The sequence below is a fragment of the Gorilla gorilla genome, chromosome 2, assembly GCF_029281585.2.
Source record: "Gorilla gorilla gorilla isolate KB3781 chromosome 2, NHGRI_mGorGor1-v2.1_pri, whole genome shotgun sequence".
Lineage (NCBI taxonomy): Eukaryota > Metazoa > Chordata > Mammalia > Primates > Hominidae > Gorilla > Gorilla gorilla.
In genome coordinates, this window is record NC_086017.1 from 14289040 (window position 1) to 14301825 (window position 12786).

Genomic DNA, 12786 nt, shown 5'->3' on the forward strand with positions numbered 1-12786 from the left:
TATACAGAAAGAGTTTAGACCAACGCCTGACACATGGCATTCACCCAATAAGTGTCAATAATTATGATTCGTTTTGGCATTATTATGTCAGTAATAACTATTAGCTATGATTCTCCTCTAATTTGTTCCTAAAGTTTCATGAGACTCGATTTTATATTAAGGAATCCTGCTAAAAAGTAGACATATTCTAATAAGAATCTCCTTAAGATGGCAAAACTGGGGCAAAGAGATGAAAATGACTTGCCCAGGGGCTCAGAGGCTGTTCCTAAATGGGGAGAGAGGCTATTTAAGGCAATGGCGGTGGATTTCCCCAAAGACAAGCGTTTCATACACGTAGAGTCTGGAACGGGAGTCCAGGCTGTACCACTTAACTCGAGGGGTCATTTGGGAAGTTACCTGATTTCTCTGAGCCCTGGATTGTGCACCTGCCAAATAGGTATAATAAATATACCTACAGTTGGTAAAACTCAATAGCATGACGCATGAAAACTGCATGTGGTCTGGGCTCAATAAAATCAGCCTCCCCATTGATTATTATCATTATTATTACTATTGTTATAACAGATCTTTAGGCGGCGTCAGGAAGTGCCTGTCTGGGATGCTATAATGCGTTTGGCTCACCACTATGCCCCAGCGCCTGACACCTAGTAAACACTCAGGAAACGTTTGAGGAATGAATATACGTCATTTGAGGCAAGAGAGGGCAGTCGGCTGACTGCCTCCGGGCTTAGCTCTTCCCCTCCTTGCAAAAGCCGGAGCCCTAAGCAGCGTGTAGCCCGGACTTGGCAGCGGGTGAAACCCACCTTGCCCCATTCGGAGCTCTTGGAGAGCGCCCCGCCTGGACGCGCATCTCTGTGTGAGCGGCTCTTTCCCAAGCCCTTATTTTTCTGGTTTGCGGTTTATTTACTTAAGCATTTACAGCTCCCAGGAGCAGAGGGGCTGCTAGAGGTAGGGTCAGGACTGAGGTCGCGGTTTGTATTTATTTTCTGCCTCCCAATCTCAGAGCCGGCAAGTCACAACACGGCTCCTTTATTTGTGCACCGGAGAGGTCTGCCTTTCTTTACCTCCTCACGGGCGATAAAAGACAAGCAACTCGGGCTCAGAAAAGTGCTCTCACGCGACTTGCCTGTGTCTCCGCTTGCGTGGACCGTCGCTCCCAGGCTTGGTTTTTCGTGCAAACCCGAGCAGGGCGGAGTAGATTAAATAAAGACACCTCGAGCCTTTAATCCTTGACCGCAAACACTGGCGTTTTTGTGTCCCGGATTTCTGAAATTCTTGGCTCGGGGACCCAAGGCAGGGGGAGGGTGGGCTTGTAAAAACTTCCCAAAGCAGAAATCCGAGCTCCTAGCCCCTCCCCGGCCCCAGTGACACCTGGATTCTAGGGAAGGGGGGCAGCCGGAGGAGAGGCGTCCCCAAGGGTTGCGGGCGCTTCCCAGGGGTGACTTTGAACGGCTGGCTCCAAGCCCTACCGACCCCAGCCAAGGAACAGGCTCAGCAGCCTGAAAGCCTCGCAGGACGCCCCTCCCCTGTCCCCGCACGCGTCTATTTAGGGCCCAGCCCGGGCGCCCAGGGGATTCTGGGACTTGTAGTCCCTCCCGGCAACCTCAGGCGCCGCCACGACCCGGTACTTGGACTACATTGCCCAGGGAGCTTCCCGGCCTATATAAGCCGCCCGGAGCCGCTTTAAAGTGCAGTAACCATGTGGATGTGCTGCTGAAGCGTTTCCTCAAGCTCGCTGGGGTGGGAGGAGAGGAGGAGGAGGAGGTGGTGGTGGAGGAGGAGGCAGGGGGTGGAGAGAGAGAAAGCGCACGCCGAGAGGAGGTGTGGGTGTTCCGCTTCCATCCTAACGGAACGAGCTCCCTCTTCGCGGACATGGGATTACCCAGCGGCTGCTAACCCCTCTCCTCGCCCTGCTCCCCCAAACCGGCGTGGCTCCCCGGGCACCAAGGTAGCGGCTGGGGCCGGGCAGAGGGCGCGGGGAGTTGGCACTGGCTCCCCGGGCGCAGAAGTTTTTGCCCCGCTCTCGGGGAGATCTTGATGGATGTGCATGCACTTGGCATGCATTTGGGGGTTCCTTTACTGCGGGCAGTTGTTTTGGGGGGAGCTCATTTGAAGCTTAAAAAACAAATATCCTCTACTCTAGTGCGTGGCTTTGGGGGCTCCCCATTCTGGTCTGATGTGGCATTCCCCCAAGTTGGAAACTGTTGCTGCAGCTGCAGGAAATAGTTCTTTTTTTTTTTTTTTTTTTTTGAAGAGAGGTTGTGGGGGTGTCATATGTGAGTCTGCTCAAGGAAATAATCTTTCTAAAAATGTATCCCTCTCTTGCGCTCCGTGGTTGGGAGAATAATGCATGTGTAGGGGGCCCCCGTGGGGAGGGTTTTTAAAAACGGAAGAAAACCGGGGAAGCGGTGAGGGATGAAGTGTGGAGGAAGCTCATGTCCAATGAGGATGCGGGCTTCGGATACTTGGCCTCCTCGCCGGGAAACAAGTGCTTTGGGGTCTGCCAAACACTTCCCTTAGTTCCAGCCTCCCGCACGTTCGAAGTTTGTGCGTGCCTAGTCTCAGTTGTCAGTTACATCCTGGAAATAAGTAAGCGTAGTTACCTGGAATCTTCGCCCAAGCGATCCCACCAACCTGCCTACCAAGTTTGGGGGCGGGGGGCTGTCCCCAGTGAAGGAGGCTAAAGAAGGTGGAAACTTGTAATTTGGAGCATTTCTGTTAGAGCTCATCTTCCGCGGTCTGGTACTCAGTCTTCTTTCTTTCTAAATATTTAGGAGCTGACTACAGAGGAGCAGGATTTGCACCCCTCGCTGAGCTTGTTTTGGCAACAGAGTGCCTGACCCGGGTCAGGTGAGTGTGGAAGCCTGAGTGCTGTAGTCAATAATGAGTTTTTGTCCTAAGCCTATTTTAAGTTCTATCTAAACCGCCAAGGAGGTGGGGAGTAAGAAAGAAAAAGAAACTCCGTGGCTCAGTCTTCAAAATTTGCCTCTGCCTTTGGTGAGGGCTTTTGGGAGCAGAGGTCCAGTGGACAGTCCGTTTCTTGGACGTAGCTGAGAATTGAAGGAGCCTGAAGGTTTATGAGAGAGGAGGGGAAAAGGCCATTAAATGGAGCAATAAAACGGCGGCCCATTGCCGATCTGAAAAGCATCCTGATGATTTAAATTCTGAAGCATACAGTGCATTTCATATGCCAAAATGTGTAAGCAGTATTAACTGCCTCTCTCCTTCAAGAAATAGTCACTCTTTTCTAATTTTGAACGTGTGCTTAATCAGAGTAGGTTGGATTGCAAGAAATGAAAGTGGTTGCTGCAAGTTGAAAGAATTAGAACTTTAAAAAGGGAAGTGAGTTATTGAAGCTTAAGGTAGTAGCATCCAGCCCTTGACTCAAGCCACCTGAGTGTCAAGGAATCTGGCAGGTCCCTGTTGTTTTGGGGCCCGTGGTGGAATATGAGCTGAGAGCAGCGTTTATCTGTAAACACAACAGTTCCTATTTTTTCCCCAAAATGGTCAGACTGCATTTGAAGAGTGGAAGGTTTCAACGGGTGCACGTACATCACTGTTGCTGCAGATTTGGCCATCAAGAGTTTTTTCTCCTGAAATGTTCAGGAACGTGGTAAATAACAGGGCAACAGAGGTAGGTAGGGGTGGGTGGCTGGGTCTTAATAACTTTTTTAACATTCTAAATATTTAGCTGTTCCCTGGGCTACAATCTTTGGGCTTTTCTAATGAGAAAATAAAAGTCAGACACTTCATTATAGTGGTATAGTGCTTTTGTTTCCTGTTGATAAGATCCTCAGGAGTACTGGCGGAGTGAGAAGCATTTGGATGTGAGAACTCTAGTTTCTTCTTGGAGTTCTGTTGACTCACATGGCTGTGTGGGTGCTCACAGAGCCAAGGATTAGGCCCAGTTCCTCTCTTCAGAATTAGCTGTACAGCAAGGAGAAACTGGTCCACAGACTCTTTTCTAACTGGTTGCTAAAAATAATAAGATGGACACATTAAGTACTTGTAAGCCAGGTCCAGAGCCATGTATCTCAGAAACCCTGTGCGTCAGATGCAGGTGAAGAAACTGAGGTGCAGAGAGTGAAGTCACTTGCCCAGTAGCTAGTACAAAGTAGGAGCAAGGTATAACCTCAGGCGGTGAGGCTGTACTGCATCCCACAAATGGACCTCAGTTGATTTGGGGATGGTGGTGGTGAGAGGGAAGCTAGGAAAAATGGTAAACTTACTGCTCTTGATGAAATGACTTGCATACCTCCCACCAATGAGGAAATAATACATAACATTGATGTAAGAAGGAAAGGATGTAGCCACAAACATAGGGATAAAAGAGTGCAGATATTTGAGGAGGTATTAGCTACTGTAATGAGTTCATTTTGGAAAGCCTGAATGGGGAGAGTAAAAAGAAACAAAACCACAAGGAACATTATGTAAGTTAAGCATTAGGCTCACCTCCTAGCTGAAACACATCTTGATTATTTACATCAAAGAATCTGAGTAGGTCAGAAGGATCAGGCGTTTCCCCATCTGAATAATTCGAAAGTTTAAACTGCAGTTAGACTGCAATGTGAAATGTTGATACCTTTTCATATACCTTCCAGTTTGCCTTGCAGGCAGTTGTGCAGACGTTTTTGTTCTCCATTTTTTCTTTCAAGTTCATGTGTGTGTGTGTGTATGCATATGTACACTGAAAGTACAATCTGCTCTTTGAATAATTCAAATCAGAACAGAAAATCCTTTCAAGATATCATTCTTATCAGGCAGGGAAAGTTCTTCATGTTCTAAGTGAATTACTCTGGCTCTTGCCTTGAGACCCATGAAAGTCATTTGGAGTTGACAATGGTATCTATTTAAACCAAGTGATTGTCTTTTGGAGGGAATTGGCATCTTTTCTTTAGGAATGAGAAGTGGAATGGTTGCTTAGAAAAAAAGCGATAGACGAACTCCACAGAAAGATCAACAGTCTTTTTCTTCAAAGTATTTTTAAGTGAGGAAGATCAGGGTGTTGGTATTGCGGGGAGGGAGGAGAGTGGGCAGAGAGAAAGATAAAAAAGAAACCTTTAATCCAATGGTGTGCAACCAACTGACTTCCAGAGGGGGGAATATCACGTGGCTTTTCAACTCATTTATAAAGATATCATGGAAACTCTGTCTGATTTCTTCATGAGCAGCTCTTAGAAAACAAACAAAAATAAAACAAACACCAAATATGAACAACAGAAAAAACAGCCAAAATAAAAGTAGGCCTGGAGTTAGGTTTCTAGGTCAAGCTGTCTTTGGCTACATCTAATTAAGGAGTCTCCACAAGGCCAGTGTCTATCTTGTTTACTATTGGTTTGATTTTTAAAAATAAAACACATTGCATTTGCAGGCTGTCTGTTAACCAGAAGTCCATGCAGGTTTTTTTTCCACTTTTGCTGTTTTAAGTTTGTGCATAGCTCAATTGATGAATGCAATTAAGGCTTGAAGTCAGTGATGTGAATGACATAACTTCTATGATTCCTTACAATTCTCTTGGTTTCTGTGGTTCTGAGATGATTGCTAATGAGAATAAGCCAGATACACCACTGAAACCGACACCCATTCAACTTTGAGATTTCTAGATTGGATGTAGTTTAAGGCACATGGTGTGGTAAATCTATTTAACAGACTCTAAGACCTGTTCAAGTTGTTGTGTGCGATTCAAATGTTTTATTCTTTATTCAACAAATTTCTTGAGCACCTGCTATGTACTAAGATGTATTCCAGGTGCTCAGGATATAGCAATGAACAAACCATCCCGTTCCCAGGAGGCTTACATCTCAGTTGGTGGGAGGCAGCCAGTATAAATAAGCAAGTAAGTATGATAGTATTAGAGGTAGTAAAAGCTACGGAGAAAAAGAAAACTGGTTAAGGGGGGAACAGAAAATAACAAGTGGAGAAATTAGATCCCTTGTGCATTGCTGGTGGGAATGTAAAGTGGTGAAGCTGCTGTGGAAAACAGCATGGCAGTTACTAAAAAAAATTAAACATAAAATTACTATATGTCGCAGCAATTCCACTTGAAGGTATATACTTTAAAACTTTAAAAAATTGAAAGTAGGGACGTGAGCAGATATTTGTACACCTGTGTCAATAGGAGCATTATCACAGTAGCCAAAAGGTAGAAACAACACAAGTCTACTGATGAATGAACAGATAAACAAAATGTGAAATATACATACAATGGAATATTATTTGGCCTTAAAAAGGGAATTCTGACACATGCTACAATGTGGATGAACCTTGAAAACATGCTAAGTGAAACAAGCCAGAAATAAAAGGACACATATTTTATGATTTTTCTTATAGAGGCATCTAGAGTAGTCAGATCCCTGCAGACAGAAAGTAGAATGGGAATTGCTGGGGGAGATAGAAGACAGGAAGGGGGAGTTAGTGTTTATTGAGGATAGAGTTTCAGTTTGGAAAGATGAAAAAGTTCTGGAAATGGATGGTGGTGATGTCGCAGAACAGTGTGAATGTACTTAGTGCCACTGAGTTATAACATTTCAAAGTGGTATATTTTATGTTATGTATATTTTACAGTAATTTAAAAAAGCAACAAAACATGATGAGGGGTATTAAGGGAGTACTCAGGTGGGGATTAGATCTTTACTACATGACATCTCAGCACAGATCTGAAGGAGGCAAACGAGTTGACCCTATAGCTGTCAGGGAAAAAGTGTGTTCCAAATGTCAGAGCAGCAAGTACAGAGGCCCTGAGATAGGAGTGTTTGTGACATGTTGGAGGAAGGAGAAGAAGGCCAGGGGAGAGTGCTAGGAGTTCAGGAGGGAGAGGGAGTCAAGGTCCAGACCTGTAGGGACCAGATTTTGCAGGTCAACAGTGGTTTATCTGAGGACTTGTAAACTCTCACGGAATTCTCAGTGTGGTTTTCAACATCACAAAACTACATTGTCCTTTCTGAAGAGACTCTGGTAAGGTTGGCAGGATCACATACCAGATAGGAACTCGATAGGGGGTAAAACCCGGATATCTGGACTGTGTGGTTAATGACAGGACTTACCTGGAGTTGTAATTCACTTCAGTAGAAAAGGAAAGTTTGACAAATAGGTGAACGTACAGTTGACTTGGAGAGCAAATTGTAAGAACCTAATGATAATCCTGGAGTTTCAACACAAACCTATGTCTTACCGCCACCCTGCGGTGTATCCAGTGTCGTTTTAAGAGATATTTACAAGGAGGACTAATAGTCTGCTCTCCAGCATCCTTGGGGAATTAGAAGCTTCACATCAGTGATTCTCGTTAATAAGTGAAGTGGACCCCTGCACATGTGCAAACTTAAAGCAAACCTCAAATTTTGTTACTTATTACATAAGATATACATATTCATGTAGCACACACCTTGGACTCAGCTACTCAGGAGACTGAGGCAGGAGAATTACTTGAGCCCAGGGGTTTGAGGCTATAATATACTATGATTGCATCTGTGATAGCTACTGTACTCCAGCAAGACCCCATCTCTGTTAAAAAAATTTTTTTTAAGGAGAAAAGATAGCATATTCATTGTAGTGCAACATTAGGAAATAAAGAGGAGCAGTGAAACAAAACAAAACAATTCAACTATTCGAGATTAGGGTTTCAGGCTTTTCCTCTAAGTATGCACATGTGAAATTTACGTATATATTTAAATTTCATAAAAAGGGACTTACACAGTACCTCTCATTTGGTAAATTACCTTTTGTACATCTTGAACATCTTTTTAATAAACAGACATCTGTGTCTCATTTTTCTAAATGTGCCTACCCCTTTGATGGCCTTTCATTTTTATTGAGTCTATGTTTATACTTCCCTGATATATATACATATATAAATAGATATTTGTAAAAAATACATAATATAATAATTTTACACATACACGTATTTAACAGTTTGAATTAAGATCCAAATAAGGTAAATACATTACAAATGGTTGATGTTCACTAATCTCTGTATTTCCTCTACAGATCTTTTTTCCATGCATTTTTTTTGTTGTTATTGAAGAAACTGGGTGATACACGTCTCCACAGTTTAGACTTTGCTGACTGCATCAGTGCAATGTGGTTTAACATGTTTCTGTATCCCCTTGGGGTACCATAATTTGGTAGTTAGATGTAGAGGCTTCATCAGAGTTAGGTTCTTTTCTTTTTTAAATTGAGAAGGGGGTCTCACTGTGTTGCCTTGGCTGGCCTTGGACTCCTGGTCTCAAGCAATCTTCCTGCACCAGCCTTCCCAGTAGCTGGGACTCCAGTAAGTCTACTCTGTAAACTTTGTTTAGGGGGGCTGTGAGATGTTGGATGTCTACTCTTGTTATATTAGCACCCCTTGATGCTCACTACCTGAATCCATTAGTTCTCTAGTCAGTGAGAAATGGGCTGGTAAAGTTCCTGAGATTTTGACACAGCCCTTGTTGTCTTTGCTAGCTTTTTTGATTTCTGTATAACAAGATGTTCCAGACTCATCTTCTCTATTTCTTATCACAGATCGAGAATCGGCCTTTTCTCCAAGGAGCCTTTGCTCTTTTAAGAGGGAAATTTTGTTTGTTTTGTTTTTTTGAGACAGGGTCTTACTCTGCTGCCCAGGCTGGAGTGCAGTGGCATGATTTCAGCTCACTGCAACTTCTGCCTCTTGGGCTCAAGCTACCCTCTCACCTCAGCCTCCTGAGTAGCTGGGACTATGGGTATTCACCACCACACCTGGCTAATCTTTTTTGTTTTTTTGTAGAGACGAGATCTCGCCATGTTGTCCAGGATGCTCTCAAACACCTAGGCTCAAGCAGTGTTCTCACCTTGACCTCCCAAAGTGTTGGGATTACAGGCGTGAGACATCGTGCCTGGCCAAAATGGTATTTAGAGATCTCCACTTAGGGCCAAGTAGGTACTCTTGTCATCCTCATCTTACAGATGAGAAAACAAATTAAAATGAAGAAAACTCAAAAGTTGAATTTCCTAGGTGAAAGCATTTCCAAAATGCAATTGACCTATCCTTGCCTTTTTGCAAAGAATTCTGAATATAATCTAAACTTTTTTTAAAAATTGGTTTTGGGTTTAGCCTTAGTGTCCTGAGGCTAAGACATCATTGTTCTCCCCAGATGAGCAGGAATGTTACTCTTGTTCTATATCCGTGTTTTTCAAACTCTGTGGCAACCCACTAAGAGGTTGTTAAATCAATTTAGTGGGCCTTGATGAACTTTTTATTTTTAGTTTTTGAAACAGGGTCTTGCTCTGTTGCCAAGGCTGGAGTACAGTGACATGATGTTGGCTCACTGCAGCCTCAACCTCCCAGGCACAAGCGATCCTCTCACCTCGGCCTCCTGAGTAGTTGGGACCACCAGCGTGCCCCACCACTCCCGGCTAATTAAAAAAAAAATTTTTTTTTTGTAGAGATTGGGTCTCCCTATATTGCCCAGGTTGGCCTTGAACTTCTAGGCTCAAATGATCCTCTTGCCTTGGCCTCCCAAAGTGCTGGGACTGGAGGTGTGAATCACCAGGCCCAGCCAAACTTTTTTTTTTAATGACATGCACCAGAATAGAAAACATGGAAGTGTATTGCGTGGATACTTAAAAAGAACTGTGTATGTTGCAACAAAATTCTTTGTCTCACATACACAATGAACATTGGGTTGTAAGTTCAATAGTTTTCTTACTCTGAGCTGCAGTCAAAAGTTTGAGAAACACTGTACTACATCTTTGCCACTCCAAGTGTGGTCCCCAGACCAGCGTTACTGACATTAACTGGGAACTTGCTAGCAATTGCAGACTCTCAGACCCTACTCCACATTCAATGAATGAGAACCTACATTTTTGCAAGATCCTCAAGTGATTCACACACACGTGAAAATACGAGAAGATCTGCATTGGAGGATGCCTGTCCCTGTGCTTTTTCAGTCCTTGTCATTTAGTGGTTCCTTTGCTTTTTCATGGCTAGCTCTCACCTGTTGAGGCTGAGGCTGACCTTTGTACTTTTCCCCTGCAGCCTTATTTTCAGTGAAGTGGAAAGGTAGGCTAATCACCAACCTGAGGTGAGAGTAAGTAGTTTTCACATGATTCCCTCTCCAACAAACATGGGAACTTTGATGCTTACATTTGGGGGAGCTTTTATTGGCTGTTCAGATGAAGGCAGAAAGAGACCAGAAGGTACATGTACCCCTACTTAGAGTTGTGAAGTCACTGCTGTTCACCTGCTGTCATGGGACACTGAGGAATTTATGTTTTATCATACTTTCTGACCTGTCCCATCAGCAGAACTTCTGGATGGCTTGATATAATGCGGCTTATCAGAAGAAGATGAACATAAGAAAAATATCACTAGTCTCCAAGTTTCTTGCTGTTCTTTTGCATTTCAGAAGGAGCTTTGTCTGGGAAATGATTTTCTTTTGCAAGAACAGCTTAAAAGCATCCCAGGCACATATTTCTGAACAGAAAAAGCTGATACGACACCCAGACGACGGACATTCATTTGTTTGCCTTGTCGTGTGTGTGTATGTTCTGCCTCATGTGTCCCTCCCCACCCCCGTCTGTCCACCTCGCCAGATCCTTCTATTCCTTAGGGCCCAGCCCAAATGCTTCCTCCTCTGGGAAGTTTTTTCTGATACTTGAAAATCTGTCATTTGAAACTCCAGGGCCCTGAAACCTATTTTCCTTTTGGGCCTTTTGTTTTTTTTTAACTCATAAGAATACCTGGCACACAGGAAGTGTTTACACAATGAGTAATTTGTATATATGTTTTTTCTCCCTTTGAAGGCTGCTTGGAAAAACTAATTTTTTGTACCCCTCTCTCCTTTTTTTTTTTTTTTTTGAGAAGGAATCTCGCTCTGTCACCAGGCTGGAGTGCAGTGGCCTGATCTCAGCTCACTGCAACCTCCGCCTGCCAGGTTCAAGCGATTCTCCTGCCTCAGCCTCCTGAGTAGCTGGGTCTACAGGCATGTGCCACCATGCCCAGCTAATTTTTATATTTTTAGTAGAGATGGGATTTCACCATGTTGGCCAGGATGGTCTCGATCTCTTGACCCCATGACCTGCCCACCTTGGCCTCCCAAAGTGCTGGGATTACAGGCATGATCCACTGCGCCTGGCCCCTGTACCCCTCTCCTGATTAAATATTTCTTGAACTGGCATCTTTCTTTGAAGAGCCTTACAGCCAGGCATCGTGGCTCACGCCTGTAATCCTAGCACTTTGGGATGCCAAGGTGGGTGGATCACCTGAGGTCAGGAGTTTGAGACCAGCCTGGCCAACATGGTGAAACCCCATCTCTACTAAAAATACAAAAAAAATTAGCTGGGCATGAAAGCGGGCACCTGTAGTCCCAGCTACTTGGGAGGCTGAGGCAGGAGAATTGCTTGAATTCAGGAGGTGGAGGTTGCAGTGAGCTGAGATCGCACCACTGCACTCCAGCCTGGGGGGCAGAGTGAGACTCCATCTCAATAAAAAGAAAAAAAGAAAAGCCCTTTATTGCAGAGGGTGACGTGAGGACCCTGTAGAGATATATTAAGCATTTCGTTTTCATAGCTTTTGAGGTGTTGTTCAGTACAAATCTCTACAGGACATTCGTCTTGGGAAACTGTTGAGTATTCATAAAAGGGAGTGGAAAAATCAGGTAGTGAAACCAAGCTGCTTTCAGGTCACAATGGTATTGCCCTGGTGAGCCACAGGATGGGGACTCCGCAGTAATGAGTGTTGGCTGCTTCTTGGGTAAGGGGCAAAACATGGAACATCTGTGCATCTGTTTCCTCTTCTGTAGAATAGGTGTAAAAATAAAAATACCTGCTTCGGGTCATTGCTGCCGAGTTGTCTAAAAACAAATGTTCGCAGAAGGCGTTACAGATAAAAAAACAAAGCACAACCTATCTATGTCCTAGAGCAGTGGTCTCAGTGGGGACAGGGAGAGTGATTTTTGTCCTCCAGGGGACATTTGGTATCGTCTGGAGACATTTTTGGTTCTTCTATCTGGCAGGCAGGGGTGGGGTGCTACTGGCATTTTGTGAACAGATCCTACGGTGCACAGAATAGCCCCCCACCCCCCTGCCCCACCACACACACATACAACGGAGACCTCTCTGCCCTAGAATGTCAGTAGTGAACCGGTTAAGAAACCCTGTCCTTGAGTGAATTTTTCTGGCTTGGTGAGACTTTTGTCTCTCTCTGAGGATATTGACCTAACTTGATTTGCTGGTTTTTAGAGGTTTGGGCTATGTGGGCAGAGGGGTGTCTCTTCAGGCTGGGACTGTATTCAACTTTTTAACAAAATAAGCACCCTCCCCCTCTCGCCCCCTCCCAAAACCAAAAAACCAAAAAACACTGGCCTTGGTATCTGGAGCCCTGTGGTCTATCTTTGGCCACTCATCAGCTGTGTGACCTCCAAGAAATCACTAGGCCTCAGGTTTGTTTTTTCTACCCGTAAATTAAAGAGTTTTAGCTAAATGCTCTCCACTCACCAAATCTGCAGCTCTCTGCCTTGGAAATATTGAGCTTTTGGTTGGCTTCTCTTACTTTGGCCTTGAAGAATAGAAGCCATGAGACCAAATGTCAGTGCAGGCATCTTTTTTTGAGAAATAACTTTGTAGATATTGTACCTGGTTGGGGAAAAGTTATTTAGCAGACATGTCTGAAAAAGCGAGTAGGTTTATTTTTGTGTGTGTATGTGTGTTGCAGCGGGGGGAATGGAGAATGAGCAACGTTGTATTATACTAGAGAATCACTCCTCTGAACTTCAGATTTACAGCTGCTGTTTCTGGGAGGCCATGAAGGGCCTTGCTTAAAGCTGAAACTTC

The 12786-nt window shown here is 44.3% G+C and overlaps 1 protein-coding gene across 1 annotated transcript in view; it reads left to right on the plus strand.

Moving 5' to 3' along the window:
- The first annotated feature begins 1690 nt into the window (after positions 1-1690).
- Positions 1691-12786, plus strand: part of ITPR1 (inositol 1,4,5-trisphosphate receptor type 1) — a 354018-nt gene continuing 342922 nt past the window's right edge. The window contains exons 1-2 of the mRNA XM_063703566.1: positions 1691-1948; positions 2775-2850. The gene's annotated coding sequence lies outside the window, so the exon portion shown is untranslated. The remainder of the gene's footprint in view (positions 1949-2774; positions 2851-12786) is intronic.